General features: G+C 45.0%; 1 long non-coding RNA gene across 2 annotated transcripts in view; it reads left to right on the top strand.

The window, feature by feature from the left end:
* The first annotated feature begins 408 nt into the window (after positions 1 to 408).
* The window catches only part of LOC123615773 (uncharacterized), a 135461-nt gene continuing 123673 nt past the window's right edge, over positions 409 to 12196 (top strand). For both annotated transcript variants that reach the window (XR_006723456.2, XR_006723458.2), the window contains exons 1-2: positions 409 to 1049; positions 1488 to 1696. This is a non-coding gene — a long non-coding RNA (uncharacterized LOC123615773). The remainder of the gene's footprint in view (positions 1050 to 1487; positions 1697 to 12196) is intronic.

Genomic DNA, 12196 nt, shown 5'->3' on the forward strand with positions numbered 1-12196 from the left:
AAGACAGAGCCTAAAAATTTATGGGGAAGGAGGAGGAGGAGGAGCTGATTGATAGATACAAACAACCTTAGCTATGCTAACTGGAGGCTGGTTTCTCCTATCCTACCACTATTTCCGTCAAGCCAAGCCTTCGCAAGCAACAAGTTCCGCCTTCTGCAAAACCCACCAATCAGCATTCATCCTTCAGCATACCTTATCTGCATAACAACTGCCGTCCCCCGGACCTGAGTGAGGACTATGGGCGGAGAACGTTCATCCCTGCCCCTCTCTCTTTCAGACACGCCCCTTTCACGTTCAGTATACCCACCAATCAAAACTTACCTCTCAGTATCCCTCATTTGCATAAGAACCCACCAATCAGCTCCCACCCAAGGAGAGAAATAACCAAGCCGCTGGAAGGTTCTGGAACTCCAGTGTAAGTGCAGGCTTCGTCTCGCCGTTTTTCCGAAGATTGTCACGTCTTTGTGGTTGAGCTGTCTCATTTTTTTCTCTTTGACTCTGACACTTCTACGTCCAGGCTGTGGAAAATGAAGGCGGAATAAAGGGAAAGAGTAAAATCAAGGCGCGTGAGCTGCTTCTTAAAGTTCACGACTAACATCACAATAAGCAAGAAGAGATTGCGCCGGCGCACCAGAGATGAAGAAGGGAAAGTGCATTTCTGCAGAGGACGTCGGGAGTGATATTGCCGCTTGCTCCCAACCCCTGTGCCCAGCTCCAAACCGGAGCCCGCACCACCGGTCCCACTCCGGAAGGGCTTGCTGCAAGTTCTGTGCGTAAGCCGCTCTGTGGTTAGCCTGTTGCACACTGGTTTATTCCCAAGGCCTCAGCGCCTCGTCAGAAGGTTTTTGTGTTTGCCCCTTACGGTCTTGGCTGGAGAACGCGTCAAGGAATCCAGGGAGGAGACCACCAGTAACAAACTGACACAAAGTGCTTTTAGATAATTTTGCTGAGTTAGGGCGGTGCTAAGAATTCGGCTTTGAAATGCAGTTACGTGGCGGTACACATGCACTGAGAGAGAAACTGCAGTATGATCTGGAACTGAGGTTTAGGTAAGTAGGTTTTCAGGATGTTGATACGAAAATCTTTCCACATGGGATACTCTACCTTATCCCCTATCACTCTGTCGCAGTTATGTTTATTCCTTTCACATTGCTGATTTCATGCTTTTCAACATTCCTCCAAAAATCTCCTTATAGACTTTTTCTCTGCCTAGTTAAAGAGGTAAACAGTTGGAAAAGGCTGGAGGTTCCCAGCAGGAAGTGCTGGGGCCCCACTTTGCTGATGTGGTTTCCGCTTCTCTTAGGACGGTAGCTCTTTGCTGCCCCCTGTGGGTATAAGTGTGGTTTCCTTCAAGGTCCTTGAGTTCCGGACTCACCAGAGGGTGCCTGGCTCATGGGGTAGGAAAGAGTCAACCAGTTTAAAGTCGTAAAACACATCCCTTGGTTGCTAATTTTCTTACATAGTTTTCTTGTGTGGTTTTCTTCCAGATTGAGCCCAAGCTGATTGGCTTCAGCTTCCTGTTCCCTGCTTCCCTCGCACTGTATCTCCGGGTTTTACCTTCTTCCTCACTTAATCATCTGTTATGTTGCTAAGTACGAGGCTTCCTGCTAGGACCCTGGAAGAGGAAAGTGAATAAAACGTGGCTCCCTGAACTTCAGCGCACAGTGAGCTGGGGGAGACAGAAATGTAACTCATGGTGAGTGACTCTTGTCTTATCTTCGTCGTCTTTTTTTTTCCATTTAGTGCGACGGCATCAGTTTCCTGGCTGGGGCATGTTCCTGAACTGGTTTTAGTCGATGTATAGATTATCTAGAAATGTTAGTCATCATCATTATTAGTTAGTATGCCCCGTGTCTGAAGCTTTTGAATGCCTCTAATTCGTAGAGCCCTTGGTTACCAGTGAAATGTGTGTGGGAAACAGTAACCTTAAGGACCATTAGAAAATTATTTTTAGATCATTCTGATTTTGAGTATGTGTAATTTTTGTGTTATTCTTAAAAAACCCTCCCATCTCAGATACTATACATATTTCACATGTGTATATGTATTTATAAATATCTATAAACAAACATGTAAGTATGTCACTATATATTTCTAAAAGATAAGGACTCTTTAAAAAGTAACCATAGTACCATTATCACACCTAAAAATTGACCAGTAATTCCTTAATATTATCACATATCCAGTCAAGTTTCACTGATTTTTATCATAAGCTTTTAATTTTACAGCTGATGTGTTTGAATTAGGATCTTTTGGTAAGTCCATATGTCAAGGTGCCTCTTAAATCTTCTTTTTAATCGACAGTTTTCCCCTCATGTTCTTTATTTTTCCTTGCAATTTATTTGTTGAAGAAACTGAGTAATTTATCCAAGAGGGTTTTTCATAGCCTGGGTTTTGCCGATTGCTTCCCCTTGATATTTGATCTGTTCCTCGGTCTTCTCTGTATTTCCATAAAACTAGTAGAGTAAAGGTCTGGACTTGAGTTTAAGGTAGAAATACCTCCTGAGTGATGGCATGTACACTGTGATCAGGAGACGCAAAATGCTTGCTTCTCTGTTACGTGAGCAGCCCTGGATGGTCATTACCTTGACCCACTGGCTCGTAAGAGGTTGCTAATGGTAATATTTAATTCTATCATAACTTCTTATGGCTTAGATAGAATACTAAAGAGAAACTTTTCTCATTAACGTTTGGTTACCATGAAATGCAGTTTGTCCTGGAAAGGCAAAGTAAAGGCTTGATTCTTTTATTTTATAAATAGTTTTTAAAGGATGTAAACACTGAAGATTTCAGAGGCTGTAGGCCCCCTCACCCATCTAGTTTTCTCTTCCTTCCTTTGGTTCCTCTGAGATCTGGAATTTCACTCATTCATATTCTCTCTCTTTCATCCAACTTTGTGGGCTTTGGAGAAAGAATTGTAAACTCATTCACACTAAAGTGCAAATGACTAATAACAATTTACAGCATGACTTTTCCAGAGAGATTTTCTGTTGAACTTGCATCAACGTCTTAAATTAGAGAAATGAAATGAAGCTTCTTGGAGAAGACTAGCATTTGTATGCACTTACTATTCTGTGTCGGCTGCCATAGTAAATGATTTACATGTGTTGTCTCGTTTAGCGCCCTGCGGCCCTATGAGTAAGGTATTCGTTTTACCCCCATTTTACAGATGTGAAGAACAGGGCTCAGCTAAAAAGTGACAGAGGTGAACCTAAAGCCTGGGTTGTCTGGCTTCAAAGCCAGAGCTTTGAGCCTGCCTTTAGATGTAATGTCAGGCATCTTGAATAGGAGAAGAGGGGTGGGGGGAGAGGAGGGCTTCCCAAGCTTGAAATCATCAGCCTGACAGATCTGTTACTTTACTGGGTCCGTGTGTAAGGCAGAGCCTGGCAATCACCCACAAAACCAAAGATGTGCCTCCAGGGGTGTTAACTGTGGAACTGTTCCCAGCAGCAGTGATGTCTCTGCCCGTTGGGATCCTGGTTACTTTCCCGGCTTCTCTTCCCTCTCGTTCATGTGGTCCAGCCACACTGGCCTTTTTCCTGCTTCTCAAACATGCCAAGCTCCATTCATCGCCTGTTCTTTCCCTGGGTTTTTATAGCCTGGCTTCTTCTCGACATTTCGGTCTTAGCTTAAATGTCAGCCCCCCAGAGACATTTCCTCGACCATCCTGTCTAAAGTAGCTACTCCCTACCTCCCAGTCACTCTCTTTCCCAGTTCTCAGTGTCTTTTCTCTTATTACCACTTGAAACTATCTTCTCTCTTTCCCTATCAGAACATGGGGAGAACGTGGCCAGTTTTGTCCCTAGCTGGAACCTTCTAGCCTGGCACATGATAGGCACTCAGAAAGCCTTTGTTAAATGAGTGAGTTGGTTCAGGCAGCCTGTGCTCGTGGCATCCTATGTGGCGTCCTGTCTCCCCACCCCAAATCCATCATCATTGGTTCCAGTTAACCACAGGAACTGCCATAGCTGTTACAGTCTGCTCTTCCATCTAGAAAGTCAAAGGTTTCTGCCTTTTGTATTTATAACCAACGCTTAACAAAAATGGCCAGACTTAGTTCCAGTTATAAATTCGGCTGAGGTCCAAGATGATTCATATTTTAACAAAAACCTGTTTGCTTAAGCTTTGTCTGTTTCCCCTGACACAGACTGTGCTGGGAAAAGGAAAGACGTGGGGGAACCTGTTTTTTGGCCACTTTTTTCTTTTTTTCTTTTTCTTTTTTTTTTTTAGCAGAGAAAGGTTTATTGCAGGGCCAAGCAAGGAGAGTGTGTTGGCCACTTTTCATAGCAGATCCCCAACTCTTCAGTTTTGAAATGGGGCATCTGTCTTAGCTTGTGCTGCTATAACAAAACACCTAGACTGGTGGCTTACATTATAGACATTGATTGCTCACAGTTCTGGAGGCTGGCAAGTCCAAGATCAAGGTTCTGGCAGATTCAGTTTCGGGTGAGGGCTGTCTTGGCTTGCAGATGGCTGCCATCTTGCTGTGTCCTCACAGGGCAGAGAGACAGGGAAAGAGCTTTGGATGCCCTTTCTCTTCTCAGAAGGTAAGTAATTCTATCACGGGGGTCCTGCTTTCTTGATCTCATCTAAACCTAGTTACTTCTCAAAGACCTCACCTGCAAAGACTATCATGTTGAGGGGTTAGGACTTCAATGTTTGAATTTGGGGGTATACAAACATTCAGTTCATAATAGCATCTCTCACATTCTTCTTTCTTGATGTGAACATTGAATACCTCTAGGTGAAGATTACAACAGAAGTGGAAGCAGCTCAGGCATTATTTTTTGTTCGTTTTTTGCATTCTTTTTTTAATTGGAGTACAGTTTACAATGTTGTGTCCATTTCTGCAGTACAGCATAATGTTTCAGTCGTACAGATACATACACTCCTTTTCATAGTCTTTTTCATTACAGGTTATTACAAGATATTGAATATAGTCCCCTGTGCTCTACAGTATAAACTTGTTTATCTATTTTATATATAGTAGTTAGTATTGTATATAGTAGTTAGTATCTGCAAATTTTGAACTTCCGATTTATCCCTTCCCACCCCCTTTACCTAATAAGTTTTGTTCTCTATGTCTGTGAGTGTTTTTGTTTTGTAAATAAGCTCATTTGTGTCAGACATTGTTCCAAAGCTGGATGCCAGAAGCGCCCGCTGTCCTACCGAACTAAACCCGAAACTTGTGGATTTGCATCGGAGTTCACTGACGGTTTGGGAGGCAGTTTACAGGGTGCTACAGCGGGTGGTCCTAGCATCCCCTGCATCAGAACCACCTGCCTGGGGGTGGTGGTGTTTAAAATGCAGATTGTTAACCCCACCCCGATCCCCTAGTCAGGTCGCCTGAATCAGCGTCTTGAGGGGTGGGGGTGGGGCCTGCGACCGCATTTTGGAGAGTACTCAGGTATACCTTATATTCCCTAAAGTTTGAGAACCACTACCACTAAGAAGTGAGATTATCCTGTACCACAGCCTGCTTATCTCAGGGAGCCCGAGGTGAGTCGCCTGTCACTTCACCAGTTCTCCCTGGGGTTTTTGCCTCTGGCTTGCTTACTTTCTGTTTCACAGGAGTGTGAAAAGTGAGACTTCCTGACAAAAAGTGAGACTTCCTAACAAAAGATATCTCCAAACATTGCTAGAAGCCTCCCCTGTCACAAGAACTTCCTTTGCTCTTTAAAAACAAAAAATTTTTTTTAAATGTAGGTACTGGGGATTGAACCCAGGACCTTGTCTTTTGCTCTGTTAGATGTTGCTTTTAATTTTTTTTTTTTTTAAACCTGAGGAAAGGCATAGTTTATCTTCACCTTGATGTAAACATGGTTTAATATTCGAAGTTTGGGCCTCAAACATCTCTCTCCTGTGTTTTTGTTTTTGTCTCTATGGGTCTTTCTCTGAAAGATTTCCCCCACACCACTCATTTCTCTTTTTTCCTTTTCCTTTTCCTCATCTGAATCCTCTCCATCCTTCAAGAACAAATTCAAGTCTGTTTTCATCCGCTAAACTCCATCTACCCCAGGCTTTTTTCCCTTGAATTCTCAAAGTAGTTGTACCACATTGTTGATTATGTAATTGTGTTCTCTCTGTATTATAAATTTAAGGACAGAGTCTGAAAGGCACTTTTTTTTTAAGTTGAAGTATAGTTGATTTACAATATTGTGTTAGTTTCAGGCCTGAATTGTACTTTTGTTGAATATCTGGTAAGCACCTAATAAGGCCAGGTTGATTGATTGGATCTGTAAGTGAGCATTGCAGAAGCATTGGAAGGGATACAGCTAGATTGAATATAATCACTACAGCTCATGAAGGAGGGAAATTTAAAAGGAAACATCACAAAGTTTCTGGTGTATATTTATACTATTGATGGGAGGATGGATTTTTGGTAGGTATAGACTTGCTAGTCTACCCAATATATTTAAAAACAGGTCTTGTCCTAGAAACACAAATCTTTATGCCTTTGTTTATTAAAGTTTTTTTGGAGTGAGAAATGCCAATTTGTATTGATCAAATTGTTTTTCAGATGGAAATGAGGCAAGACTTTTTAGAAAACTTGAGGAAGGAGACAAAAATGAATCCCTGTGTTGTAGAAAAGGTTACGTACATTTTCTTGTTCCATACTAAAAAGTTTTAAACAGTTTTCTGCGGAATTCTTTTCAGATAAATTCCTTTGGATCTAATAAAGATGAAATCTAATTTTCACCTTATGTTTGATGTGGCTAGGGGCTGGTTAAAGAATTTACTAGTAACTGCTTTGAAGGTAAAAGCCTTTTTTATCTGGCTACTTCTCATGACTGCCTTCACTCAGGGAGGGAGGAGAGGAGAAAACTGAGGCAAAGTATCTTAAAAGTGCCTCTTTTTTCTCTTCAACGATTGCAAACTGCAGCCTTCTAGTCAGTACTTAAGGGATCCAAAGAGATGATGCCGTGGTACCATTCTAGCCCCCTCTAAAAACGTGAGCTGCTCTGTTCCTTTTTTATGTTTCTACTGGGATCACTAGGTAAGTACTCTGTTCAGAGGTCTGAGAGTGTTTCCTCCCCATGTCTTAACCACCTCCCCCACTCCCAGGAATCTGGCTTGTTGTGTGTGCATCCGTCATTCTGGAAAAACCCCCGCTAGGTTTTGCCAGCTCTGAGCACACAGACGTTTCCTTCGGGAGCCAGCAGGGGTCAGCTGGAACGCCGGCTGCCCGGCCACGTCTCTTGCCAGGACCAGGACGGCACGAGGAGCCATTTGTTGGCTTCTTGAGCTGAGACAAAGTCTTCGGAGGCATCTTACATGCCTTCCCTATGATTACGTACCCGCTCCTGCTTCGCACCAGGTACCCGTAAGCATCTGCTCTTTCCTGGGCTCGGTACCCTTTCTCCCCTCCCATCAGCCTCTAAGCTGACACCACAAACAATCTCCTTTCCCCCCTGGAGTGGAGCTCTTCTGTTTGTTTTAAATATAAGCTCTGCAGGAGTTGCTTTTATGATTTTATCTGTGTGAACACGCTCTGGCCTCTCTTGCCAGTTGCTGACACTGACCCCGGTGGTGGGGAATTCCAGCTTGTGGCCTGGTGGGAGAGGGATCTGGGGGTGAGGAAGGTGCTGAGGAGAGAACTGCTGGGAACAGTCCCATGACTCACCGAAGGGTTTAGTTGTCCTTGTCTGAAGAGAGCGAAGATCCCGTATGTCTCAGGGACCAAGCTGATGGAAGAGCTGGTGGCCATTACCTGCCGGAAGGGTCCTGCATTGTGAGAACTGTCCACCTTTCAGTGGCTGGTCTACGTGTGCTATTTTCCTGAGACATCTCTTACCCCAGATCCTCAAAACAGGGCTGGCTACATAGTTTTGTGAGGTCCAGTGCAAGAAGAAAATGTAGGTCTCCTTGTTCAATAACTATTAGGAACTTCACGTTGGCAACCACAGAGCGTTAAACCAAGCACAGGGCCCTCTGAGCGCAGAGCCCAGCGTGAAGCCTGGCAGGACTGCGCGAGTTCTATGCACATGACGCCAGCCCTAACCCCCAGACATACGGAGGGAAAGCTCTTCCTTGTCCCGGTCCTGAGGGTCAGTGTGAGGGCATCCCAGGCATCCCACATTTGGCGCGTTCCCCATCCTCAGGAACCGGGGTCCTGGAGAGAGAGACCCAGGAGAAGAGGGCTTTTATTCAGCAAATGTAGGACATACGCTGTTTCAGGCGCTGGAGACTCTGCAGTAAACAAAGCAAGGGCCCTGCCCTCTTGGAGCTCAGAGTCTAGTTGAGGGAGACAACAGCAAACGGGCAAATACTTGCATGTAGGGAGGGTGTCAGACAGTGACAGGTACTTCAGAGGAAGGTAAAACGGGGCAGGGAGGATGAGGGCTGCCAACCAGGAAGGGTGGGGTCTTGTAGTTTCATGAGACATGGTCGAGAGGGGCTATTTGAGTTAAGGCATTGAGGGAGTGAGTCATGTAAGTGCCTGAGGGAAGAGCATTCAGGCAGTGGGACTAGCAAGTGCAGAGGCCCTGAGGCCTCAAGTTTGAGAATGAACAGAGAGGATGGTGTGGCTGGTGTGGCTGACGGGTTTGGAGAGGTTAGAGATGGAGAGAGGCGATGCTGGATCTCATGCAGTAATGACTCTGGATTTTACACTGGATGAGATGGAAGCTTTGGGCGTTAAGACCAAAGCAGGCTCCTCATCTGACTCAGGTTCAGGGCTCCCTCTATACTCTGTTGTGAAGAGACGTGGGGGCAGAAGAGAGAAGGTAGGGTGACCAGGGAGGAGGCTTTTGGAATAATCCAGGTGGTTTTGACCAAGCTGCTTATGGTGGAGGTAATGAGAAACGGTCAGGTTCTAAAAATATTATAATCTTAAGAGGACAAGGAACCAGGTCGGTCTTGTTTATCACGTAATGGTAACACATGTCGGTGCCCAATAAACAGGTATTTAATGAACCAGTGAGTGAATGTAAATATTTCACAAAATTTCTTACAGTAGAGGTGATAAGAAAGAACATTACAAGAATGAAATGAGGCAAAATACCTTGCCAGTGTTTTATAATTTTTTATCCCCCTTTTTGCTTCAGTAAAATCTGGAAAAATGTTAAAGGTCAATTCGTATGAAATAAATTATAACGCCTTAATGCCATACAGCTTGTCAGCCTGAACACGCTAAAATGGACAGTAAGACTGTATTTTTAGTGTGTGGTCAGTAGGTGGCGCTGTATCTTGTTAGGGCTTCCTCCGCTACGTCACGTGTGCTGAGGCCACTGGAGTGTTAAACGCAGTTTTAACTGGAGTTCATACTTGGTTTATTGAAAAGTAGATTTGACTTCTCCAATAATTTGGTAGGACCCTCTTGGAATTACAGGTACAAAACTAACATTTGAAAATGTCATTCTTCCTTAAGGTATAACATTTAGGTGTTACTCAAATGATAGAAAATTTCGTCTCAATGTTGGAAACATAGCAGGGCCCACTTGCTGCAGAGGCCTTCACTGCTTGATGGCAATTTAATTTTATTTTCTTCTCCATGTGATTCTATTATATGTGTGTATTTCATATATATGTGTGTATATATATATGTATATGTATGGGGGGGTTGCTACTCTTTGTAAAAAGACCATATACAGTCATTAGATTTATTTTCCTTCTTGAATTTGTGCAGGGAGGAGCCATGCAGGGATGGGTGGTGGAGGGAGGGAGGATCCAGGGGGAAAAAAAGCTGCAGTAAAATTAGGAGGCTGTGAGGTTTTGTGCGAAATTCTATGGACACGTTTCAGGTGGCAAGTTTCTTCCAGCCGTGGGCCTTCTCCAGCTGCTGGGCCGTCTTTCTCCACCCAGAAAGCTCGCTGAAGCAGCCCCACCTCACACGATGGCTTCCCCTGGAAGTGTGAAGCTGGCTCGTCCTTTCTTGTCCGATGCCCACTTTCCTGCCTTTGGAGTTGGTCATCACAGACAAAACCGACCCCTAGTCAGGTATTCTGAGACTCCTGTCTTGTCAGGCTTGAAAGATCAGATGATCAAAGATCCTGATGGGTCCATGGCTTTCCTCTGAGTCAGGCTGAGTAGACATCCCCTTGCAAGATGACTTTTGTCCCCTAAAGAGTCCTGGGTGGTTTTAGAGCTGTGGGTCTCTGAAAGCGAGACTGTCCTTCACAGCGTTAGGGGTGTAGAGCTCCTGAGTCGGAAGGCCTTCAGAGCTGCTCCTGCCAGCGGACCTGGAAAAAGTGCTCAGGCCAATAGAGTGGCTCCGATTGTTTTCTCTCCAAGCAATAGATTCAGCAAATGTGTGGTGTGTGCCCACTGTGTACCAGGCGTTGTGCTGGGGAAACAGCAGGGAACCATTTCTATCCTCAACCTTTCCTTAGAATGCATGTCCCTCTTCTTGGCCTCATCTGTAGCCTCGTTCCCATCTCATAATACTGCTTGTTCTTGGTTCTTGCCTAAAAGTTTTCTAAGAGTCCAGGGCTGGACAGTGTTCTGTCTTTTCACCTCCCCATCATTCATGTATTGGCTTTTTGTCATCCCATGGGTGACAGGCTGGCTCCAAGAACCTCTAGGCATCACGTCCTTGCTCAAGGCAGACAAGGGGATGCACCAAGCACTTCTGTTTCTTTGATCAGAGGAGCGGGTTTTCCCAGAGGCTCCCAGCAGAGTGCCCGTATTGCTGCACTGCTACCTCCAAAAGAGACACTGGGAAAATGAAGACCTGACTTTAGGAAGAAGAAGATTGGGAGTGGCGCCTGTGTTAGCCAACTGCAGATGCCTGCATCTGAGATCCACACTATCCAGTAGGATTAAGCTCTTCCATACAAGTAGCTGTAATATATCAACATCCAGATCATTCTGTCACATCCATTTGCTTTGGGGCCACTGTCTCTCTCTTGTCTCTATCACGTGTTTTCAGACTGGCTGACCTTAACCAGAATCACTGACACCTGGCCTTAGCGTTGCCTGACCCCCACCACCTGTTCAGCCCTGCCTCCTCCCCGACCCACCATGCTTAGGCAGCCCGCTGAACAGCCAGTGCTGAGCAGACATCCTCCCCAAAACGTGCTCCTCCTCCTGCTTTCCCACTGTTGGGTCATCTGTTGATGTCTGTCTCATCTGTCACTGTCATTGGGATCACTGGATTCATCCGTGCTCCCTTCCCTCCTTCATCTCTGACACCCAGAGGTCCCTGAGTCCTGCCCGTCTTATCTCGGGAATACCTCTTGCCTCCTCTCTCTTTGCACGTCCCCAGGTCCACTTCAGGTCCTGATTTCCTCACCCCATTTCAATGCATCCTCCAAACTACCATGATTATCTTTAGGTAACTTGATTGATTGTTCTTTCTTGACCCAAGAGCATTCATGGTTCCTTGTTGTTTCTGTATAAAATAGAAGCAAGGCATTAAGACCCTGTCCTGCCCAGCCTGTCATTCCAGCCCCATCTCCTCCAGGCTCTCTCCCTTGTTCTAGGTCTTTGCTTCCCCAAAGAGGTCTCAGGGCTTTGCTGTGTCGGGAACACTCACTCTGCCCTCCTTCGTCAGCCACCACCTCCTCATCCTTATGAACCCAGCTCAGATATCATCTCTCCAGTGTGGTTTCTCTCCAACCGGATCGTGCCACCTTCTTTTTCTCCTGTTGCACTGTTGGTATCACACTCGTGACATTTTTTCACATTTACATCCACCTCCTTTAAGGGAGAACGGGTCTCTGATTTAGCTTCCCATGGTTAGTAGCTGCCGCAGGGCCTGGGACACAGCAGGTGCTCAAGAGATGTTTGTTGAACAAATGGTTTTGGACTGTTGTGGATAGCAGCGGGGGAAATTTCCTGAATGTTGTGCATTTGGTACACTCTTCACATGTGGTCAGTCTGAGTCCTGAAAGTTTAGTAAAGAAAACTTCAGAGAACAAATGTTTACTGCAGTGTAGAGCTCTTCAGTTTCCAGGATTGGAGGTGGTGAGTGTGTGGTTGGTGTTTTTAGAACCAGGCAATGGCTCAGCCCCGTGGGAGCAGATTGCATGAGACAAGCACCCAGAATTGGGGAAATCATGCCAGCCAATCTGTCAGATTTCATCATCTGCTGGTCTTGGGCTGATGACATTCCTAACACACGCCTCTCAGACTTACATCTTGTGAAGGACTGCCTTCAGTTTTCATCTTTTGCCGCTTGCTTATACAACCCATCTAAAAATAATATTTTAAGAAAGCGTCTTATTTATTTTAAGTTTAGTAGATGAATCTTGAT

The sequence above is a fragment of the Camelus bactrianus genome, chromosome 29 (genome assembly GCF_048773025.1).
Source record: "Camelus bactrianus isolate YW-2024 breed Bactrian camel chromosome 29, ASM4877302v1, whole genome shotgun sequence".
In the NCBI taxonomy this organism is placed as follows: Eukaryota; Metazoa; Chordata; class Mammalia; order Artiodactyla; family Camelidae; genus Camelus; species Camelus bactrianus.